Below are 25727 nucleotides of genomic sequence, written 5' to 3'. Positions count from 1 at the left end.
GTTTTCCATTTTCTTTGCCTAGTTATTCATTTCTTCTTCCCAAGTATAAAACAGTCTGTTTTCTCTCAAAAACTATTTAACTTACTTTCTATTCAGATGGTTTACAGCTCTATTTCTTGTTTACTTTGGAATTGTCATTGCAGAACAACATTTTTGAATCTTTATTTTTGACCTTATGTGTGTTGTAATATGAATACTAATTTAAATGGGTTGATTTCTAGGTGTTAGTATATGTTGATCTATGTTGATTTCTGCCGTTGTTGATCCTTTGTCCAAGGTACTTTCCTTATATTTGCTGTAAAATTGATCTTATTTTAATAAACTCTTTTAGCTTCTGCTTATTGGGAAATGTGCTTTTTCCCTCTCTTGTGTTTGATAGGAAAACACCAGCCCCACCATGGGAGGAGATTTCTAACCCTATAGAGAACTGCAGGCTCAGACTCTCATTGAGGCAGTTCTACTCCACCCTGCAGGGCCGGAATGGGCTGGCATCGACTCACTGGCAGTGAAGTTTTTGAAGATTCTTGGTTGGCAGTTGTTTCTTCCAGAGTTTTATATATTCTGTTCCATTGCCTTTTAGTCTGCTTTTTTTCATCCCCCAAACCATTTTATTGGGAGACAATTCAGACATCATACCATTCCATAGTTCAATCACATCAAGCAGTGTTATGCAATCGCTACCACATCAGTTCCAAAACATTTTCTTCCTTCCTGACCTCCTTGATAGCAGCTCCCTCTCCCCCTCCACCACGTCCCTCACAGTTCTCCCCAGGAGTCTCTGTTCTAGTTGTCATCTCTATAGAATCACCTATCCTGGGTTTCAAATACTGAGAAAGATATACAAACACATAACAGAGTCAAGACGTCTGCCAGCAATGGCAAATGACCACAGAGACGAACCCCAATATGGAAAAAGCAAAACAAAAAAAAACACAGAAAATATTAAAAACCAAATCAAGCACAAAGTGTATCTAAAGGGAGATCAAGTGACAAAATTTTCATTGTTCGAGTCAGATTTATATTTTAATCTAGCACAGTCTTCTGTCCAATTCTCTCCATCTGATAACCAGATTATTCACATCCCTCAAATATAACAATTGTAAGGATGGAGCCGGACCAGACGGTGTCTTGTTCTATTGGACGTAGGGTCACTGTGAGTCACAAGTGACTTGGCAGCACCTAATGAGAACATAGCGAAACCAGTGTATTCATAACAGCTAAAGTAATATGAAGTCTCAAATAAAAACCTAAACAAGAATTTAAAATAAAAAACACATTAATACAAAAGAAGACCCCAAAGGGGAAAAAGAAAAATTATATTTCTCAAAGTAAAGATTGCATATTAAAGATGTCAATTCTTCAGAAAGTGTTTTTCATATGAAATAAATGGGTTTTTTTTGGTTAGGTTCAATGGAATCTCTTGTAAAGCAGAATATCTCATGTAAAGCAGAATAAAACATTGTCTGGTCGGCACCATCCTCACAATAATTTCCATATTCGAGCTCCTTGTTGCAACCATTGTGCCAATTCATCGTTTTAAATGTCTTCCTCTTTCTCACTGGACTCTCTCAAGCATGATCATCCTACCCTGGGAACCCATCCCTTTGAGATCATGTACCAAAGGGGGGAAGATGAAGTCTCACCATCCTTGCTTCTAATGGCCACTCTGATGTCAAATATTTCAACAATATTTTTAAAATATGATAAAATTATGTGGAAATTTACTAGGATGATGAACAGTCTGTTTCAATTTTTGTTTTTCAAAAATTGTCATTTTTCAGTAAGAATAAAGAGGAATAATTTTTCCTTACAGATATTATACATTCTAATATTCCAATAGTTTTATAAAAGTTAAATATAATACTATAGAAAGACTCACCTGACATTTGAATAGAAAAGAAGACCTTTGGCTTTAAAACAAATGCAATTAGTATCATCACAACTCTCAGGGAAAGAGATGGTTTCAGTAACAAATGGGGTTAGGGTTAGCTTTATGGCTTTTGTTTTTTCATATGCACCATGCATGTTGATCAGGGTTATATTGGTTAAAAAAAGTATTCACGATTTAAGATTTGCATTTTTTACTAGAAACTTAAAAACGTTGAACTCATTTATGAACTGATATCAATGAGAAAGTTAAAGTTTTACTCCAAGAGTTTTCCTTACAAAGAGAAGATAAAGCTACCATGATACAAAGGCTTTGTAATATTCTTTCTCAGTTATAGATACTACCCAATTTGGTGATCAAATGTGATGAGTCTCTAAATTAAATACATATTTTAACACTTTAGGGACCCAAAATATTTTTGTCTGGTATGTTGTGAAAAGTTTTGTATTCTTTAGATTTTGTAAAGTAGTCCCTAGAACAACAGATGCAGAAAGATATTGGCATACATAGTCATTTGGGGAATCTTTGGTATATTTAAATGGCACTCCATGGGAAGCAATCCTAATACATTTTCTCCTTCTCTTCTCTGCCCACAGTGACTAATTCAGTCTCATAGTAACAGTCAGAGTAATACGGCTAGAGAAATATCTAATGATTATGCATATTTCAGAATATTTCTAATTTTGTTTCAATTTCCTATGAGATCTGAAATTCCTAAATTTATTCAGCACAGTGATAAACTAATAACATCACATGTGAATTGTGCAGGTTCAGAGCAAACTCATTCAATACCCAGTCCTTTCCTGAGCATCTGTGCTTGGGAGTCATGGCCTATGTGCTGTGCGGTCATAGGTATCCATCTCCTGGGACCTTTCAGTCTGTGAAGAGCCACAGCCGTGAGGATTGGGAGCCCTACCTTCTTGCTTAATCCTCCTTATGACCAATTCAATTTTCCAGTGAGATTTCTGTTTCAATCTGTGAAAAATATGATTTTCTGAGAATCAAGCCTAAACATCAGTCATGCTCTCCAGCTTGGTTTCCCTAACCCTAACAGAGTAACAGTCTTTTCTATTTAAAATTATGTCATCGTGATTATGCTTTTTAGTAAAGAGGGAACGAAATTGGAAACATCGGTCCAGAATTTAATCTAATACTAACAGTAGCTTCTCATTTCAATTTCAACAAAAATGGACCTTCCTAATAGTTCTCACTCTCTAGGTGCTATCTATGTTGACAAACGACGCCAGGTCTGGTTAATCGTCATATATTTCATCCATCAACCATCTTCTTGACTTTTCATGTTCAAGAACATTGTCTGTTTTACAGAATAGAAGGTAAAGAACAAGACTTCACCATGGAAAAACAATGCCGTTTCCCCAGGCTGACCCTGCAGAGAAAAGGATATTTGTTTTTGCACATTATAAATGATTTATTGAAGTACATGGTCATTACAGCGTTAGGCTTTCATTTGAAATAATAAAGAATAAAGGCAAGGGCATACACCAGGCTTTAATATGTTCTATGAAAACTGTCACCATTCTCTACAACTAATTGCTCTTTTAGCAAAGAGCAAGATAATTCGCGCTTGGTTGCTGCCTCTTTGGTTTAGCTTGAGTCTGCCTGGTATGTACTATCAATGTTTCATCAATTTTCTGGAACCCTGCTATTCATTGATCTCTGACTGCATGCCAGGGACTAGGCTAGGCATTGTATATATTATCTTTTTCAACTATTACCACATTTAACTAGATTTCACAATTTCCATTTCATATAGTTAAGGAAAACAATCAATAGAAACTTGGAGAAGAAAGGTGTTTTTTTTTTTTCTATTGGATTCCTTAATTAATTATTTTGTGGTGCGTATATAGCAGAAAAAATTTCCCAACAGTTTTATTGGCATAAAATTCACAAATAATACCATTCAATAGTTATATCACATTAAGAAGAGTTATATGATCATCACCACAATCAGTTTTAGAAATTTCCTTCATTCTTGTATTCAGTGTTATTAGCTCCCCATTTCTTTGCAACTTCCCTTGCCATACCCTTGGGGAACCATCAATCAAGTTACTATCTCATGGATTTTCCTATCCTGGATTTCATAAACAGGAAACATTAAAAAACAAACAAATAACAACAAAAAACTAATAAGAATAACAAAGTAAAAGATGTAATGCAATCAAGAGGATAACAGAAACCATTACAAGCTAGAACAAATTTAAATGGATCATAAGGAGGATCAAATGATAGCATGCTAACTTTTAACTTAACTTTAACTTAACTTTTAACTTAATCTATGAAAATCTGCTTTCTAATGCATTCTGCATGTTTGCAAGGCTATTGACATCCCTGCTTCATCCATGGTCAGAGGGGATTCCCCAGGGCCTTGATCCACGTGTATTTCCCACCTGTATTTCCCCTTCACTTTATTCTTTTTTAACTTAAACAACTTTAAAATGGGTCTAAAGAGAGTTTGATTAATGAGATATTACACTTTGACCTGAAAATGTCTGCTATAATCTACTCCACGATGCTCTCTGTCTGATTCACACCCCTCAATTAAGATCAGGGGGGATTCCCTGGAGGCTAAATCCATGTGTGGAACCTGCAAATGTATTTTGGGATTCCACTGTCAACCATAACTTTCTGAAAACCAGGTGTTCACAATTTAAACTCTGATGCCATTCTCTCCTTTTGGTTTGGATTATATTATCTACAATCCTTGGATTACACAGGCCGGTGCGCTTCTTCTATGTGGACTTAGTTGACGCCTCACTTAGATGTCTGCTTAAACAAACCTTTAAGACCCCTGACAGCATTCTTTATGATAGATGGGCATCATCAAGTATGGCCATGCCATAAGAACTAATTGTTCTTTGATTGGGGCTGGAATTAAGTAGACGCCAAAATCTATTCATACATCTATGGATTATATGTGTCTTTGGTTGACCTTAAAGACATTAGCATCCTTTTATGTTAGAAAATATTATCAATCATACCAATGGAGCATCACTTCCACTACCATTAAGTCAATGATGACTTATAGGCACCTTACTGGGTAGTGTTAGAACTGCCCCTGTGAGTTTCTGGGCCTGAACATCTTCATAGGGGTAGAAAGTCTTATCTTTTCCCTCTGGAGCTGGCTCATAGTTTTGAATTGTTAACCTAGTGGTTAGCAGCCCAATGTGTAACCACTATGCATTGAGAAGGTAATTAGTTTAGCCAATGGAATAGAATTTAAAACACTGTTGAGAAAAGGAAATGATATGAATATAGAACAGCTATGAACCACAATACATAAATAGTTGATTTGTACAGATTTAATTTTTAAGTGACCGGATGCTATTTACACAGAGAATGGAGGGTGGCAATAGGGAAAATATTCCATAAAATTCATTCACTGCAGCAGAGCCATGCCTACCATAGGAACACAGGGTAAGGCGTTATATGAGGCAAGGAGGGTGTTAAAAAGTGAAGTATATGGTGGTTTCAGTACACCATTTATTGGGCAGCCTCAAAAAAAAAGATTCAAACCAAATTCCAATGCCTGCCCCTTCTATGCCTTTGGACTAGTAGTCATCTTGTAGCAGAAATGTTTAAAAAGAAAAATGCCGGATCCTTCTTTGAATAGCGAGAAACTGAATCTTAGAATAAATTTTACCAGTTGTGTGAGGAATCACTTGAGTGACCTCCTGAAGTTACAAAATCATAAAGCCAGTAAGTATTTACAGACTTAAAGGAAGATTCAGCAGAACTTTTTGAGCTCCATTAGACCTGTCCAACAGCAGAGTTCACATTGGTATGGAGAATACAGTTATTCATAAACTGCACACTTTTTTAAGGAGAGCCATCTGGTGGAAGGTAGTGGGTGACGGTGGGTAGTGGTGGTAGTGTGTGTTTAATTCACTAAAATAATGACTGGATGATGTGTGAGCTACTGAATACAAAGAAGATTGCCAACCCAGTGTTTAGCAGAGGGGCGCTCAAGTGAAGCTCGTCCTAGAGTAAGTCAGTGAAGACATCTTGGAGGAGAAGAGGTTTGTAGATAGCAGAGAATTGTGACTCCAATTGGATTGGACAGCAAATCAATCTTCTCATACAATCAGGAGTCTATCAAATCAATGTGTCCTTGTCCTTCTTGTTCCTGTCTTTCTTCACAAAGAATTGTGTGCTCATCTCCTCTTCTAGCTAGTTGCAGTCTGTCTAGCTGGAACCAATCAATCATGGCTATCAACATGACACACGCTATTGAAAGATTCTATGAGCAAAATATCGAAGAATTCAGGAAGCACCAGAAGAAACGGGAAAGACAGCAGAGTCACTGTACAAAAAAGAACTAGTTGACAATTTTTATACTGTACACATTGCACCATTTCAGGAGATGAGCAAGAACCAATAGTGTGGAAGGAAGAAGGCCACGCTACCTTGCGAGCTTATCCCCAAACAAGACTAGAATGATAAATTGTTTCAATTCATTTCAATTCAATTGAAATATTTCGACAAGCTGATGAGGCACTTACTTGTCTATGCCAGAAAATTTGAAAGACAGCTACATGGCTAACCAACTGGAAGAGATCCACGTTTGTACTCATTCCAAAGACAGGTGACCCCACAGAATGCTCAAATTATAACACAATATCATTGATATAATATACAAGTGAAAATTTACTGAAGACCATCCAACAATGCTTTTAGCAGTACATTGACAGCGAGTGCCAGAAGTTCCAGCTTGATCCAGAAGAGGACATGGGAAAAGGGGCATCATTGCTGATGTCAAATGGCTCTTGGCTCAAAGCAGAGACTACCAGAAAGATATTTACTTGCATTTTATTGACGGTACCACGGCATTCAACTGTGTAGATTTGGTAGTTACATAATTTCTTGTCAACTAGATAAACAGAGTGAAGGGGTGGAGTCTAGCCTGTCAATCAGGTCACAGCCTGATGAGTCTCCTTGTGAGTGTGGCCTTCTCATAAGGAAAGTCCTGGGGACCTACCCCTCTCTACCTCCTCCCACCCTCTCTCTACCTTTACCGTCCTTCTGCTGAGTCACAGGAGAGCTGCTGAAGTCTCGCTGAGACCTGCCAGAGCCCGGTGATGCAGCCACTGCTATTAGATCCACCAAGATTTGCACCAACTGGTATGTGATCTTCCTGCATTCCGCATCATTGCATGTGGGTGCATGAGTCTGAAGAGGGATTTATGGACTGGTATCAGACTTGTGGATGAGTATTGAATTTACAGACGTGATCAGAAACTGGCCTGGGATGTTTGTTTGAGATATAATTAGTTCTTGATATAAAACTCTTTCTTACATATACAGGAGTGTCTCTGGACTTGTTACTCTAGTCAACCCGGACTAACAAAGTAGATCATAACAAATTATGGAAGACTTTGAGAAGAATGGGAATTCCAGAATGCTTTATTGTTCTTTTGTGGAACTTGTACCTGGATCAAGAGGCCATTGTGGGAAAAGAACAAGGGAATGGTGCCTGGTTGGAAATCAGAAAAGGTGGGCATCAGCGTTGGATCCTCTCCCCATGCTTATTCATTCTGTATGATGGACAAATAATAAGTGAAGTGGGATTATATGGAGAAGAATGTAGCATCAGGATTGGAGGAAAATTTATTAATAACCCGTGATATGCAGATGACACAACCATGCTTCTTGGAAGTGAGGAAGACTTGAAGCACTTGCTGGTGAAGATCAAGCATTGCAGCCTTCAGTATGGATTACAGCTCAATGTAAAGAAAACCCAAATGCATACAACTGGACAAATAGATAACTTCAGGATAAATGGAGAAAAGATTGACGTTGTCAAGGATTTTGTCTTGCTGGAATCCATAATCCATGGTCATGAAAGCAGCAGTCAAGAAGTCCAAAGCTGTGTTGCATCAAGTAAATCTGCTGCACAAGATCCCTTTAGAATACTGAAAGGGAAGGATGTTACTTTAAGGTGAGCCTGACTCCAGTCATGGTATTTTCAATTGCCTCAAATATATGTGAAAGTTGAACCGTGACTAAGGCAGACAGCAGAAGAATTGATGCATTTGAATGGAGATGCTGAAGGAGAATATGGAATGCTAAAAGTACAAACCGATCTGGCCTGGAAGAAGTAAGGCCAGAGCGTTCCTTAGAGGCAAGGATGATGACACGTCAGCTTACATACTTTGGACATGTTGTCAGTAGAGACCAGTCTGTGGAGAAGAACATCATGTTTGGTAAAGTAGAGAGGTAGCGAAAAAGCGGAAGGTTCTCAAGGAGATGGATGGCACTGTGGCTGGGACAATGGGTTCAAACGTGGGAAGAGTTGTAAAGATGGCACAGGACCGGCAGAGTTTCATGAAGTGGTGCCTAGGGTTGCTATGGGTCCAAACAAACTGGATGGCACCTCGCACCAACAGCGTGCACGTGGCAGTGCTCTGCTCCTCCCAGACACAATTTCCATGAAAGGAAGAGAACCCCTATTTCTGCCTTAGGTGTTTGCAGAGCTTTTGTGTGTTATGAGGCTTTGACAAAAAGGAGGTGTGGAAGCAAGCGACTTTGAGATGCTGCAGCTCCAGATGGTGATGAGAATTACGATGTCAGAGAACTTTGGGTTTCTTAAGACATTCCCTCCCTGACTCTTCTATCCACTATAAGATGAGAGAAAGACAAGATTCTCCAGAGAAATCTGAACAACAGAGAGGTCAGGTTAAGTCTTCCAAGAGTATACAACCATTACCCGACGAAGCCCATGCATTTCACACCCTCTGACTCTCCATCCTACAACCTTTGAACAAGGTCTTGGTAATGAGTTGAAGCAGGTAAACCAGTTATCTTTTCTGCCTAATAAATTGCCCCAAGAATTCAACTTTGCAAGTCTGGCTAGACCAGAGGATGAACACTGGTACAGATGAGAACTGGAAATACAGGGAATCCAGGGTGGATGATCCCTACAGGACCAGTGGTATGAGTGGCGACATTGGGGCGGGTAGAGGGAGAGTAGGTTGGAAAGAGGGAACCGATTACAAGGAACTGTATGTGACCTCCTCCCTGGGGGACAGACAAGAGAAAAGTGGGTGAAGGGAGATGTCGGACAGGGCAAGATATGACAAAATAATAATTTATAAATTATCAAGGGCTCATGAGGGAGGGGGAGCGGGGAGGAAGGGGAAAAACGAGGACCTAATGCTGGGGACTTAAGTGGAGAGGAAATGTTTTGAGAATGATGCGGGCAATGAATGTACAAATGCGCTTTACACAATTGATATATGTATGGATTGTGATAAGAGTTGTATGAGCCCCTAATAAAATGATTAGAAAAAAAAAGAAGAAGTGGTAAGCAACTCAAGAATGAGTGGTTATGGTTCAGCTGAGGTTGCAGCCATGTGGTTCTGGGACGAGTGGCATGATTCTTGATCAGGTCGGAGTTGGGGGGTGGGGGTGGGGCGGATTTGTGTCTAACTCCCTCACATGGTTATTGGCAGAAGTCCCTTTCTGATTATTGACAAGAGGCATTAACTTCTTACCATGTCAGCCTTTCCCCAGAACCTTTGGACTGTTCTTCTGAGCTGGCAAGCTAACTCCCACCAGAGCAAGTAATGAGAGAGAGAGAGAGAGAGAAAGAGACCCAATGTCTTTAATGACATTCACTTAGAAGTCACCTTCCTTCGTTTCTGCCATATTTGTTAGAAGAAGTGTGTTTGAGGTGAATCAAGGGAGGTGGTTATTTTCCACTTTTGATGGAATAATATCAAAGAATTGTGGGCATGTTTAAAAACCACCCAGTATCTAAAATACAGCTGTATCCTGACATCCGAGACAAGCTCCCCACCAAGACACCACAAAGTTTGAAGGCATTAAAACACATAAATGGTACTTCATAGAAAAAAAGACAGATGACGCCAAAAAGTCTAAGGAAATCTTTTTAAAAATGAATTCTTTGAATTATTTTTAACAGTTTCACCGACAAACAATTCACTTATGGATGTCAGTTCTTCAGGAACATTCATGAGTTGTGCAAGCATCACAACTATCAATTCCAAGACAGTTCTCTTCCATGTCCTTGGTAACTCTCCATTTCCCACCCACTCCCTGGCCATGGCCCTTGGAAATGAGGAGCCCAGTTATTGTTGTTGTTGCTGCTAGGTTTCTGGACAGGGTTGTAACTTGGTTCTTTGCTTCACACACTGAAAGAGCTCACACCAGAGCACATTGTGTAATCTAAGTGAGTTTTTACAAAGGACAGGACACGTTTCAGGTTTTACAGTCTCCAAAGGGTACACACTATTTCTGGAAAGCATGCCAACCTGCACGGAAGTCACACTGGGGTTCACAACTAGGCACGAACAACCATGTGGACAAGCACACCCACATGTGTGGAACTGGAGGGGGGTCGGAGATCCTGGGAGGCCAGAAACCAAGAACACTAGAGGCTAAGAGCTTGTGGGCTGAGAGACCAAGAGCATGATAGCCACAAGGCTGTGGGCCCTGAGCAAGCCCGGAGCGGGCTGAGTTAGGTCCACCTGTGTGATGTCATGAACCTGTGCCTAGTGTGGACACCCAGGTGTACCTCCCTCTTGGCTGGGGGCTTGAGTATGAGCATGCTCAGTTTGGGGTCTTTCCATAGGTGTCTAATGGTTGCCTGATTTATTTTCAACCTCCTCGATAGGAGGTCCTGGTAGGCGTGAGAGGAACAACCCCCCTGTCCCTACAATTAGCTACCTAACATCGTCTCTATAGCTTCGTCTATCCTGAGTTTCCTATAAGCACCGATATACAAAATCAAAACAAACACAAACAGCCCAATTAAAATGACAGAATGAAACAGAGAAAATCTGTAATTGAAAAAGCAGGCTTGAAAGTAAACAAGCGGCCATGTAGCCCAGAAGCAACAAAGCCCACATGGAAGCAGCACACCAACATGTGTGATCATGAAGGGCCAAAGGGACCAGGCTTCAAACACCAAAGGCAGGGAGAAAAATCATATCTTCGTCAATGAGGGTGGCGCGTGATGGGGACCCAATGCCCATCTCTAGACAACTGGACATAACTTGCAGAGGGGTAGTGGGGAGATGAGTCACTTAGGGTTCAGTATAGCAATAATGAAACCCACAACCTTCCTCTAGTTTTTAAACGCTTCCTCCCCCCAACTACCAGGACCCCAATTCTGCCTTGTAGACCTGGCTAGACCAGATGATGCACAGCGGTACAGATGGGAATTGGAAACGCAGAGAATCTAGGACAGATGAACCCCTCAGGACCAGGGGTGACAGTGGCGATACCAGGAGGGAAGGGGCGTGTAGAAAGGGGGAATTGATCACAGGGAGCTAGATATAACCTCCTCTCTGGGGGATGGGCAGCAGAGGGGTAGGTGAAGGGAGACGCCGGGCAGTGTAATATAAGATATAATAATAATTTATAAATTATCAAGGGTGCATGGGGGAGGGGGGCAGAGGCAGGGAGGGGAGGGAAGGAAAATGAGCTGATTCTGGGAACCCAAGAGCAAGCGAATTTTGGGAATGATGAGGGCAACAAATGTATAGATGTGCTTTACACAATTGATCTATGTATTGTGATGAATGGTATGAGTTCCAATAAATTGATTTAAAAAAAAGAAAGTAGAAAATACTGAAAACTGGAACAATTATATATTGGATCAAGAAAGAGATGAAGTGACAAGGCACCATATTTTGACCTGTCTACAGCTTTACCAATCTACTCCTACAACGAAATCTGTCTGATAACAAGGCCTTTCCTCCCCGGGCCCACAGTCACAGGGATTCACCAGAGATTCAATCTACATGGGGGACCTGGCAAATGGGTGTTGCGCTTGCACTGTTGTCCATACCCTTTTGCAAACTTGGTGTTCAAAATTTAGGTGCTAATACCGTGCCTCCTCCCGGTTTGGTTTTTATAATTTAGAATTCTTGTATCACCTGATTTGTGTGTTTTGTCCCGGTGGACATGGCTGCTGCTTCACTAAAATGGCTGCTTATTTGAAGATAAACCTTTACAATACCAGATGCTAGCCTTTCTGCTACCCGGGCAGCATCGGCTTTCTTCACTGCGCTTTGCTGTAGCACCCACATCTTCAGGGATCATTTCATGGAGGCAGACATTGGATGGGATCGTAAGCATAAGTTGATCTTGATCTGATTAAGGATCTTCCGTGAAAAACAAACCCCAGTTGCTCTCAAATCATTTGCGACTCATGGTGAGCTCTTATGATTCAGAGTAGCGCTAATTCATAGCGTTTTCTTGGCTATAATCATTATGGAAGCAGATCGTCAAGCCTTCCTTACAGGGCTCCTTTGGTGAGGCTTGAACTGCCAACCTGTAGGTTAATAGTTGAACACAAACCAGCTGGGCCACCCAGGGACCTCAGTGAATGAGATCTGGTGGTGCTGTGGATTGGATTACAAGGTCGGCCTGTGGTTCAGGCCCACCATCTGTGGCTGGGACAAAAGGCAAGGCGGTCTGCTCCTGTAAAGAGTCACAGCTTCTGAAACCCTGAATAGGGGTCCTGCGCATCAGCACCAACTGGATGGCAGTGAGTTTGATTTGGGGTAGGTCAGTTCCTCATGGAGCTCTGATGGTGCAGTGGTTTTGTATTGGGCTGCTACCAGTTGCTCTGTGGGAGAAAGATGAGGCTTTCTACTCCTGTAAAGAGTTACAGTCTCAGAAACCCACAGGGGCCGTTCTTCCCCATCTTCGGATCACTACAAGTTGGAATCGACTCATTGGGAATGAATTTGTTTTTCCGGCGTTATATGTCAGTTTCTTGGCTAGGGATCAGTGTGGAGGGGGAGCACCCCAGGGTGGTGGGAAGTAGGTGTGGTTTTCTGGTAACCATGCAGTAAACGCTCATTATTCTGATCAAACTAATCATTCCAATTAATCAAACTAATAATATCTACTAGCAGTGGGACCATAGGAGCTCTGATGGCCTTGTGGGGTCTGCAATGGGCTGCTAACTGGAAGGTCGGCAGTTTGTCACCACTAGCTGCTCTGCCGCAGAAAGATGAGGCAGTGTTTGGTGTGTGTGTGTGCATGTGCATGTGTGTGTGCATGTGCATGTGTGCGTGTGCATGTGTGCGCGTACATGTGTGTGTGTATATGTGTGTATGTGCGTGTGTGCGTGTGCATGTGTGTGTGCATGTGCATGTGTGCGTGTGCATGTGTGTGTATGTGCGTGTGTGTGTGCATGTGCATGCTTGCATATATGTGTGTGTGTGTGTGCGTGTGTGTGTGTGTAGTGGTCTCTGCTTCAAGTGGAGGCCGTTTTCGGTCAAGATTAGAAAACTGAGAATTTTTACTAGATTCCTCTTAAGAGTTACCTAAATTCTGGAGCCAGAAAGGCAAGCCCAGAGTGGCACCTCCCCTCCCCCAGAGGGCCTCCCCCCCAGGGGCTTTCAATGCCCTGGCTTCATCCTTGGGGAGAGATGGCAAATACTCCAAACAGATAAAAGATCATTGAACAAGGAGTGAGTAGTAAACGGTGACAAAGTGCTATTTCCATAATAAGCTTATCTGAGTAAACTTTCTCAGAGCCCCTGAGTTCCCGAGCAGGGTGTGGATTTGGCAATAGTCAAGAAACAGGCCGCACCAGGAATGTCTGGGGAGCTAATGAATGCCCCTGAAGTGGTTGACGTTCCTATCTCTGCTTTGGATCCCTGCCACCTTGATGCTAATGTCAGACGGTGTTTAATTGGCAAACAGGGCTTCAAAGGGTGGCTGGGCCCTGCGCCCAGGGCCCGGGGGCCTGTTAATGTTTAATTGTCATGTGCAAGGGCCCCACTAGCTCTTGGTAGATTTGGACATTTTATTGCACTTGGAAACAGCAATATTATTAGTCTCCTTCTTGCGCCGTGGACATTTTTACAGACATGCCGTAGAGTCACATGTTGCCTAACTTAAACAACGAGTGGTAAAGGTAGCAAGTTAGTCAGCAGGGACAGAAGGAGTCAACTTCCCACTGGGAACACTCCAGATTTACTGCTTTTGCCCTAAAATCAAGAAATAGCCAGGGAACATCTGGAACGGCCACAGAAAAAATTGAGTTGGGGCTTGAGGTTGAGAAGAGGGGAGAAAGGCCCAGCAGCGAAGGTACTGGTGAATGGCAAGATGCAAACCTGCCTCTGAGGGAGCCGGTGCCCCACTCTGATGCGGCTGCCTTCGTTACTCAGGGCCTTCATTACTCAGTTGGAAATGCAATTAAAAAAAATTCCCTTTTCCACCAAAAAGTTGATCTGCTTTATATTGATGCAATTTAAAGAGTCAAAAAAGACCGCCTTAACAAGACTGTATAAACTTCAACTAATTACATAGGCCAGGAGAGGAAAAAACAGATGACTCTGTGTGTGTGTGTGTGTGTGTGTGTGTGTGTGTGTGTGTGTGCAAACCTCATGGAAATTGTGAATAAAAGAATAGCTCCTAACTTGCTGGCATTTGAAAATCACCGCACTGCTTTGAATTGAGTGCAAATTATTTCTTCGCATTTTCAATTCCATTCCATTGAACATAAATTCATTGAGTGCTTACTAAGTGTTCAAATCAAATAATTTCTTTGGTTTTGGATTAGTGGCTTTTAAAGACTTTTTTCTTCTATTCAATTCTGAAAATGAATTGGTTTGTTTTGTTTTTAACCATCCTCGTGCTGATTGTGAATCTCTCTCTAAGGAAGGAATGTAAACAGGAATATCTAATTACACCACTTATATCAGAATGGCAAAGTGTATATTTATCTAGTTTGTTAATTATATATGTCACATCTGAAGACCGAACATCAACTAATGCCAACATTAGCCAGAAGGGTCTGGCATGCATCACGTGAGGTAAGTAATAAATACAAAACAATATAGCAAATGGGAAGCATATATATTGCAACAAAACAAACAAACAAACAGACCTGTTGCAGTCTGGTCAATTCTAACTCCTGGGCAGCCCGTGTGTTACAGAGTAGAACAGTTCCTAAGGAGTTTATTCGTTTGTTCTTACTAGACATTATACAATTAAATCGCCAGAACTTTCATCCATGGTACCTGATGGGCTTTGAACTGGCAGTCTTTAGGTTGGCAGGAGGATAAAAACCTTTCGCACGAACCGTGTATCTTTCATTTGTTTATATTAAATGAAAACGTCTTCCCTCCCGTTTGTGGTTAAGGGTTGGACTGCGATCACCATGGTCGGCAGTTCGACACCACCAGCAGCGCTGTTGGAGAGAGTGGGCTGGCGGTGACTCCACGACAGTGTGTTTTGGGTTTGGTGTGGTCAAGCCGCGTCCAGCCTTTCTGCTCCGAGCTTTCCAGGAGAGTCAGCAGCGTGAGCACGTTGACGGTAGCTCAGCAGGAGAGCATGTTCTAGGCAATGTGGCAGACACCGGCAGTCTTCGGAAGATTGAATCTCATTTCCTCTGGTTCTCTTGCCTGCTTTCCTTCCCAGTACTTCCATTGCCCCTGCTGAGTTAGGGATTCCTTTCCCTGCTACCAGGTAAGCAGACAACGCTCTCCAATCAGAGCCAGCACCTTGAAGTTCCAACCACATCCCTGAGTTGCCAGCCCCCCGCTGGCCAGCCTTCTCTGAAGGTAAACTCGGGCACGGTCTATGGTGCACAAAGCATGTGCTCTCCAGATTCATAGGCTCAGTTAATTCGTTTAGAGCCTTAAAATGTTATGTGATTCCTTTCCTAATGGAAATGAGAAGTGGCAAAGACGAGAGGCCTGTATTCACACTTTATCAGCCATTTTTAAATTAAGGGGCATATTATTCTCTGGGTAGATTTACAAGAACACCCATTATGCCTCGAACTGCGATGATCATTAATGGCGGTAAATGCATGCGCGCACAAGCGCCGCACTCAGGGGGCTCACACAAGAAGCCACTCTTTTCCTTCTGTTAGGAACAATCCCTGCTTCCCATTGCTTTGATAGCTGCAAAGTGCAACAAAACATTGTGGAGGACTGAAAGACGATGGGGCTCTGTGTTTTTCGGGGGAAATAAGAGAGGCACATTACAGAGGTTTGCAGATTTGCTTTCTGATAGGAAATGATTCTGACTGCTGCTTACCCTCCCTGAGTCTCTCTCAGGGGAGCGCACAGGGGCCGTGGCTGGTGCAGGGGTAGGCATGGGGATAGGGAGTTCAGGCTTTCTGTTTCAGCACAAATGTTTTTTGTTTTGTTTTTTAAGAAATCATTATATCGGAAGCTCTTGCAGCTCTTATAGCAATCCATACCTCAGTCATAGCAAGCACATTTGTACAAATGTGTCCATCGTCATTTTAAAAACATTTTTTCTACTTGAGCCCTTGGTATCAGCTCCTCTTTTTGCCCTCCCTCTCTCCCACCTTCCCACCCTCATGACCCCTTGATAAATGATAAATTATTATTATTTTCATATCTTACACCTTCCACTGTCTCCCTTCACCCACGTTTCTGATATTCATCCCCATGGGGGGGTGGGCTGTTATACTTCGATCATTGTGATCAGTTCCCCCTTTCTCCTCCTACCTTCCCCCTTCCGTCATGGTATTGCTACTCCCATTACTGTTCCTGAGGGGCTTATCTGTCCTGGATACCGTGTGTCCAGAGCTCTTATCTGTACCCGTGTACATGCTCCCGTCTAGCTGGGTTTGTAAGGTAGAACTGGGGTCATGATAGAGGGGGGGGGGGGAAGCATTAAAGAACCAGAGGAATGCTGTGTGTTTTACCCTTTCAGCACAATGTTAACCTCAGCTCAGACCTTTAGTCTATTGGCAATTTTCTTTCAGTGCTGGTGAGGCCAGGGTTACTATGTGGATGCAACAGAAAAAGGAGAGACCAGGTTACTTGTTCAGCAGAGCTTACACCTGGAGGAAAGAGGCTACCGCACCAGAGGAGGTCAAAGAGTATTGCCCCTGGGCTTCCCATTCATACATGCACGAGTTTATTCCAAACAAAGCATGTTTCAACATGTCTCTTCCATTAGTGGATGGTTGCAGCTAAGTTCTCTCAGTCAGCCACCTGTCTTTGTTTCACTAAGGTTCTTCTATGTTAGCTAGGTTGCACACAGAATTAAAACTAGTGGCACTTATGTAGTATATAAGAAGTGAGGCATCCCAGCCCAGTCCAAGTTAAGTCCGTGGGTCCATTGCTAGTCAGGGCCCTCTTCAGACGCAGGTAGCTGAAGGCCGACGATGTAGAAAGTTGCAGCTGAAAGCAGGAAGGTCACAGGCAGTGGGAAGAGTCCCATGGATCCAAGGTCAGTGGAAACATGGCAAGCCACCACCAACTCTCAGGGTGGGGTGTCCCACATGGCCCCACCTCTGGAGGTAGGCACAGAGTCCCAGCAAGCAGGGAGACAATGGGGCAGAGAGAGGAGGAGTCATCCCTGTCATTCTTATAAAAAGGCCACAACCCAACCATAAGAAGACTTCATCAAGCTGTGACCTGATGGCTAGGATGGTCTCCACCCCTACACTTTCACATCGGTGGCACGTTGCCATGAAGTCTAACTGCCACAGGTGTCTTTCAAAACAAGGTCAAATCCAAAGCACGGATTACAAGGGAATCTGCTGGGTCAATTAAATGCAAGGCAGAGAGTCAACTCAAAAGTCATGGAGACTGTTTTGGGGGATTCCAAAGAGGGAATCTTGATAGATTTCCTCAAAGGCCACAGGACAAACATTGGGGGATGAAACATACAATTTCACTCTAGTTCTTGAATGCTTCCTTCCCCCCACTATCATGATCCCAATTCTACCTTACAAATCCGGCTGGACCAGAGGATGTACACTGGTACAGATGGGAACTGGAAACACAGGGAATCTAGGACAGATGATCCCTTCAGGACCAGTGGTGGAGTGGCGATACCGGGAGGGTGGAGGGAAGGTGAGGGAGAAAGGATGAAAACAGATTACAAGGATCTACATATAACCTCCTCCCTGGGGGACGGACAGTGGAGAAGTGGGTGAAGGGAGACGTCGGACAGTGTAAGATATGACAAAATAATAATTTATAAATTATCAAGGGTTCATGAGGGAGGGGGGAGCAGGGAGAGGGGGAAAAATGAGGAGCTGATACCAAGGGCTCAAGTAGAAGGCAAATGCTTTGAGAATGATGATGGCAACAAATGTACAAAAGTGCTTGTCACAATATGTGTATGTATGGATTGTGATAAGCGTTGTATGAGCCCCCAATAAAATGATTTAATTATTTTTAAAAAAGGAAAAATACAAATGTGAGAAAAAGGTTGTGAAAGTCTTGCAAGATAGCAAAGGGTTTCCTATTAAAATTCCCTTGGGAATACTGACTCCATCTACTCTATAGCCCTGATTTTGCCCCTACTGACTTTTTTTTGTTCGGAAAACTCAATGGCTATTGAAAAGGACCAGGTTCCTCTGTCCTAGATTCCCTGCGTTCCCAATTCCCATCTGTACTGCTGTGTATCATCTAGTCCAACCAGGTCTGCAAGGCAAAATTGGAGGAACCTCTCAGGACCAGGGGTGACAGTGGCGATACCAGAAGGGAAAGGGGATGTAGTAGGGGGGAATGGATCACAGGGAGCTACGTGTGGCCTCCTCTCTGGGGGACGGGCAGCGGAGGGGTGGGTGAAGGGAGACGCCGGACAGTGTAATATAAGATACAATAATAATTTATAAATTATTAGGGGTGCATGGGGGAGAGGGGAGGAGGAAGGGAAGGGGAGGGGGGGAAAAAGGAAAATTAGAGGCTAGCGAAATTTGGGAATGATGAGGGCAACAAATGTATAGATGTGCTTTACACAATTGATCTATGTATTGTGATGCATTGTATGAGCCCCAATAAAAAAAAGAAAAAAGAAAAGGACCAGGATGTTAGTCCTTGGAGGATGCCAACATTACCATTTCGGTGTTGTGTCTGTCAAACTTCTCTGGCGGATGGAGTAGAGATGGAAAAACTGTCATCCCAAGTGTTTAGACCTTGTTGGAAGATATGCCAAGAAACAATAGCTTTGCATGTGGATATGTTTGTTTTGTGAATGTTTCTATGATTTTGTAGGAATATATTTTAATTTTCCTTCACACTAATTTATTCTTTCAATTCATTCCATTACTCAATCAATAGGTATTGAACACCTTCTGTGTGGCAGGAGGCCTGCTAGGCTGTGAGGATATAATAGAGATAATGCAAGATGGAGTCCTAGTCCCCAGGAATTTACAATCAACTGGGAAGATCAATGTTACACAACGGTTTGCTCAGTTCATTTTGCCTTGAATGTTGACAGGATCCCTGGTGGCATAGGGGGTTGCGTGTTGGGCTGCTAGCCCCAAGGTCAGAGATGGGAACCTACTCGCTGCCCCATGGGAACAGGATGAGGTTTTCTGCTTCAACAAAGATCGACAGCTTCAGAAACCCTGAAGAGGAAGTTCTAGTCCGTCGCTATGAGTTGGCATCGACCTGATGGAAGTGAACTTGAATTTGGTTTGCCACCTAGAAGACATTTGCAGGGGTGCTCTGAACAATTCGTGTCAGTGGAGGGCAAGCAGGAGAAGCTGCTGGAGGAATAAGTGCATGAAATTCGCTCAGAAGGAAGTGCAAGACTCACCTTGGTGTTGGATGGTGGCTGAGGAAAAAATGTGTCTGAAGAATTGAAGATATCAAAGGCCCTGAGGCAAGTAGGGAAAGCTATTGAAAGTTCACTGCTTGCATTTAGTGAGAGGCTGTTTAAAACTCCCTGCCACCCCATAACCCCCTTACAATACCTCCAAGAGGAGCTCCACTGACCAGACTGCAGGCAGACAGCAGACAAAACGGAGCTCCAACTACGACAAAGCTGTCGCTCAATAAATCACAGTAACAGTGCTTAATCCTTCCTTCTCAAACAAGGTCCACAGGGGGAGTGTTTGCTCTCTCTCCTGTGCTAGTCAACCTAGTAACATGACTTAACGTGGGTCATGAATCAGCATGCCCTGAAACTGCAGCTCTGCTCCAACAGAGTCAATCTTGAGAGTTTGGATTGTAGAGCCAGCAGCATCCCTACGAAGCTCTGAACACACATATACGAACAACCTACCGCTCGGACAACACCAAACCTCTACAGAAGGGTTGACTTCTGCGGAATGGGCCACAGAGATCCCCTGCAGCTGTGCGTCTCAAGTTCTCCGTGGGGAAGGGCCAGGTTTTCTAATAATCTGCTGTGCACGGGGACGAGATGAGCCAGTCAGGGTGCTGGAGAGCACCCAGGAAACACAATGTTCCTCTAGTTCTTGAATGCTTCCTCCCCCACCCCCCACGATCATGACCCCAATTCTGTCTTACAAATCTAGCTAGCCCAGAGGATGTACACTGGTACAGATAAGGGCTGGAAACACAGGGAATCCTGGACAGATAAACCCCTCAGGATCAATCATGAGAGTAGCGATACCAGGAGGGGGAGGGGAGGGTGGGGAGAGAAAGGGGGAATCGATCACAATGACCTACCTATAACCCCCTCCCCGGGGGATGGACAACAGACAAGGGGGTAAAGGGAGACATTGGACAGTGTAAGACATGAAAAAATAACAATTTATAAATTATCAAGGTTCATGAGGGAAGGAGAGTGGGTGAGGGAGGGAAAAACTGAGGAGCTGATACCAAGGGCTCAAGAAGAAAGAAAATTTTGAAAATGATGATGGCAACATATGTACAAATGCGCTTGACACAACGGATGTATGTGTGGCTTGTGATAAGAACTGTATGCGTCCCCAATAAAATGATTTTTTAAAGATCTGGTGTGAACTGATGCAATCATAATGAATTGCTATAAAAACTGCATTCCGTTCACTGTCCTGATCATTTAGAAGCCTGTAATATCTTCTAAATCTTTACTCTGAAATATTTATCATGTAGATCGAGAATCAATAGTTTGCAGTCCAGACCGCTCCTTAAAGATTAGAACTATTGTCATACTTCAAAAAGCACCCGATTGACCTCCAACCAGTCCATCATCTGGGAATACACTACACCTCTTGAAATGACTTATGTTTCCTGGCTGTGCCCCTTCTTGGGCAAGAGCTTTCCTTGTACCACTCCCCCACCGACAGGGGAAGGATTTTCTTTGATAAACTTTTGTTCCAAAAGCTTGAAGAGGCACTTACTACAAGTCCTGGTATTTCCAAGGCTTGGAGGGTAATCCTGGGTGCCCCCTACTTCAAACCTTTTACATTTTAAAACCTGCAGTCTGAAAGGACTTGGGTGAAATTCAGTTGATTCTGCATAGCACTTGATTCCATAGCAATGCTATGTGCGTACAGTAAGGCTATCTCAGGATTCCCTAGATGTAGTGTTTACCAGAAAAAACAAACCCTGGTGGTGCAATGGTTAAAGTGTTCCATTTCTAAGAGACAACTCAGTGGTTCAAATGCACTAGCTACTTTGCAGGAGAAAGAAGAGAAAGATGGGGCAGTTTGTTTCCCTCAAGAGTTACAGGCTCGGAAACCCTCGTGGCAATTCTACTCTATCTTACAGGGGTGCTGTAAACCAGAATTAACTGGAAGGCGCCGGTTTGCTTTTGGAAAGGGGGATCGTTATAGGAGCCAATTTCAGGTCTCTACTCCTGCAAGAGCCAATGATGGATTCGAGAGCTGACCTTCAGCTGGCAGATGATCACTTAACCATTGAGTCGCCAGGGTTCCTTAAAATGTGAGCTGGGCTGCTAAAATCAGTGTACACGCAAGAATATTCAGGCTAAGTCTCAGCATACACTCATGGACAGACTCCTTCTATGGATGAGCGTGTGAGTGTAAGAAACCTCAGGAAATATAGTCTACTATTTATCAAGTTCCTCTTGTTGGACCTCCTTGGTCTACATGGCTGGAATGGCTTGTTGTTGCCATCAAGTCCGTTCCAGCCCCTAGCAGGCCGGTGCACAGCAGAGCAAAACACCACATGGTTCTCCCAATTGTTCCTGTGCCTGAGCCCACGGTTGTCGTCACTATGGCCCTCCGGTTCATGGAGGGCCTTCCTCTTTGCATTGCCCCTTCACTTTACCCAGCACAGTGTATTCCTCTGGGGACTGGTCTCTTCTGACATTAGGTCCCAAGCAAGTAAGACCAAGTCTTGCCGTCCTTGCCTCTAAGGAGCACTTTTTTGGAGACTTATTTCCAGAGAGATTCGTTTGTTCTTTTAGCCGGCCACGATACTTTTAATACTCTTCACCACAATTCAACTGCATCAATTCTTCTTCGGTCTTCCTTATGGAATGTCCAACTTCACATGCAGATGGGGCAACTGAAAATAACATGGCTTAGGTCAGGCACGCCTATGTCCTCAAGCAACATCCTGGCTTTTCAATACTGTAAAGAGGTCTTGTGCAGCAGGTTGACCTACTGCCACATGCCTTTTTGATTCCTTGACTCCCACTTCCATGAGAATTGATTGTGGATTCAAGCTAGACAAAATCTTTTGACAACTTTCACCTTTTCTCCATTTACTGTGAGGTTACTTATTGGTCACATCGTGAGGGTTTTGCCCTTTTTCACATTGAGTCATAATCCGTGCTGACGGCTGCATCCTTGATGTTCATCAGCAAGTTCTTCAAGTCCTCCTCACTTCCAACAAGCAAAGCTATGCCATCTGAATATTGAAGCTTGTTAATAAACCTTTTCAATTCAGATGCCACAGTTTTCTTCCTATAAGCCAGTTTCTTGGATGATTTGCTCAGCATACAGATCGAATAAGTATGGTGAGAGGCTATAACCTTGTCACACACCATTCCTGATATTAAGCCGTGCAGTATTCCTTTGTTGTGTTCGCCTCTGGATCCATGTCCAAGTTCCACATGAGTACAATGAAGCGTTCCGGAATTCCCATTCTTCTCAAGGTGATCATAGTTTCTTAGGATCTACTGTGTTAGGCAGAGTTCTCTAGAGAAACAAAACCGGACACTTAAGATTATGTAAGAAACTGTTCTTTCGTGGAACAGTTAATATACTGGGAGTCCTTCAACTCATGTGGGCGGCCAGGTCCAACGTCAAGGAAGCAGACAGCAGAGTCTTCCCTCAGATAGCAGGCAGCAGGGCAGTAGCACAAGAGCTTACCAAAGCAGGCCCTGAGGGATCTTAAACTCAAGTGATGCACGGCAACAGGATCCTCCAGTCTCAAACTCAAGCCCTGTATGCGCCAGGAGCATGCAAAGCAGGTCTCAAAGCTCTGGCAACACGGTCCACAGGTTGGCTTGGCCCACAGGTAGTGTAGCACACAGGTTGAGGCAGAGTACTAGCTAAAGCAGCAGCATGCTAGTCTGATTACCAAGGAGCAAGAGAGATAGGGGACACCAGCGTTCTTTCTTTTTCTCGGTTGCCCTCCAATCAAGCTGTGATCTGATCAAACTCCACCCACATGTTCCTATTGGCCTAGTTGCCACAATAAACCTAACTAGCACATCCACACGGTAGACAAAACACAAGTAAACATCTTTGTGGTGTTCTCTTCTTTAAGCCTAGATCCATCTGAAATCCACAATGAGATCCCTTTTTCCATGTTCTCTTCTGAATCAGGCCTGAAACTCTGGCAGCTCCCTGTTGGGTGCTGCTGTAGTCATTGTTGGATGATCTTCAGCAAAATTATACTTTCATATGATATCAGTGATATTTTTCTATAATTTGAGCTTTCCGTTGAGTCATCTTTATTTGAAATAGGTACAGACATGGATTTCTTCCAGTCGGTTGGCCATAGAGCTGTCTTCCACATTTCCTGGCATACATGAGTAAGGGTCTCTAGGGCTTTATTAGCTAGTTGAAACATTTCCATTGGTATTCCATCAATTCCTACAGCCTTGATGTTGGCTAATGCTTTCAGTGAAACTTGAATTTCTTGCTTCAGTACTGTGACACTCATATATAAAGAGAGAGCTTTATATTAAGAAGTAGTTATATATCAGGAAAACCTCCCAGCCTAGTCCAGATCAAGTGCATAAGTCAGATACTAGTCCATAAATCCTACATTAGTCCATAAGTCCGGAAGATCACAGGCCAGTGAATGATAAGTCTCGTGGATCAAAAGGTGGTGAAAGTATCACAAGGCTGGCACAGATCTTGGCATGGCTCATCAACAGGAAGGTGAAGGCAGAGAGTGGCCTACCTCCATTGAGCTATTTATCTTGGTGGAACCTCCAAATGAGGTCATCAAGCTGCAACCTGATTGACAGGCTAAACTCCCCTCATATCTTCTTATGAGGGCCATATATACACACAAAAAACTATCACAAGCACTATTGATTTTTGCTTATATGCTACCTCCTGAAATGGTGTAATGTGCTCAGCATACAGATTTTCAACTAGCTCTTTTTTTGTACAGTGACTCTGTGTATTCTTTTCACCTTCTTTTGATGCTTCTTGCAACATTCAATATTTTCATGATAGAATCTTCCAATATTGCAACTCGGTGCTTGAATTTGTTCTTGAGTTCTTTCAGGGTTTCTGATCTGTTTCTGCTTTCTTATTCTATACACTGGTCCTAGATTGAATCCATCTGGCTTCAATTATTTCATCTAAAGCCAAATTATATCTGTCATTCAATCTCCTCTGAGATGCTCGTCATATACCGATTGGCTTTCTAGTAGGTAGACTAATGGTTGCTCAAAGAAGTCCACATCCCAATTTAGGGAACCTGTGAATGTCTTACTTTATTTGTAGGTGTGATTCAGTGTCTTGAAGTAAGAATAGCCAGAATTATCTACTGAGTCCGATATTAGCACAAGAAACCCAAAAAAGTGAAAGAGGGAAGAAAGAAAGCCAGGATCATAGAAGGAGATATTTGATTAAAGGAAAGTTGAGAGGGATATCAAGCCATGAGTCTCAGAGTGTCTAAGGAACACAGCTTTGCTATTCTTTATACTGGCCCCTAACATTCACTTTACACTGTGACTTTCAGAGATATGATGATTTTGTGTTATTTTAAGCCACTAAATGCGTGGTTATTTGTTACAACAGCAATAATAAACTAACATATGCCGTGGGTGTCTTACAAGCAATCCTAATATGTCACCTGCCCTTCAACGTATGCTACTCCTCCTGATCTAGTTATTTCAATGACTGGCACTATCGCTCACCCTGCAACTCACACAGGAAGCCTAGAAATCACCTTGGTCCACAGAGAGGCTTGGATCTCCCACTTGCCTACCTACCATGTCCCATGACTTCCATCTTTCTCAGTTCAAATTGCCTGCAAGATCCAGAGCAATGAACGTGCCAACTAGTTCCATTCTCTTGGTATGTTGTCCTTTTGTGAGTGCTCATTCAAATCAAGGACGATTTGCCTCCAAAGCAAGCTACACTCACTGTCACGGAGGGAACGGATTCATCACGGTTCTGGAGGAGTCCTGATGGCATAGGTCCTGGTGGCATAGTTACATGTTGGGCTGTTAACCAAAAGGTCAGTCGTTGGAAACCATCAGCCAGCTCTATGAGAAAAACCATGGCTTTCTCCTTCCATAAAGAATCACAGTCTCCGAAACTCCCAGGGCAGGTCTCCCCTGTCCTGGAGGGTTGCTCTGACTCTGTTTGCTGCAGACTCTCTTGTTTACCTTGGAACCAGCCCACAGTCCTCTTCCCTTCCCAGACTGCCTGCAGGATTGGTTACGCCTTGAGACATCAACTTACGTGGCTTTGTCTCAAGCTTTCTCTGTTGCCTAGGCTTAAGTTTGGTGCCCCTCTTAAAGATTTTTCTCAATGCCTGTATGTTTACCATGTAATGTTCACTACAACTCTAATGAACACTTCTGTAGTTATTTCTTCAACATGCGTCTTTTCAGTTCTTCTGGAAGGGAGGAAGGCATATTGCCAGCTGGGTTCAGTCCCTGGAATCGGAAGCTGTGCTTGGTAAAGGTGAGTGAAAAAGACCCTCCTGGAGATGAGTGGACA

Source organism: Echinops telfairi, unplaced genomic scaffold (genome assembly GCF_000313985.2).
Source record: "Echinops telfairi isolate 266 unplaced genomic scaffold, ASM31398v2 ScPeMD7_9;HRSCAF=40, whole genome shotgun sequence".
NCBI lineage: Eukaryota > Metazoa > Chordata > Mammalia > Afrosoricida > Tenrecidae > Echinops > Echinops telfairi.
Note: the sequence above shows the minus strand (reverse complement) of the source record.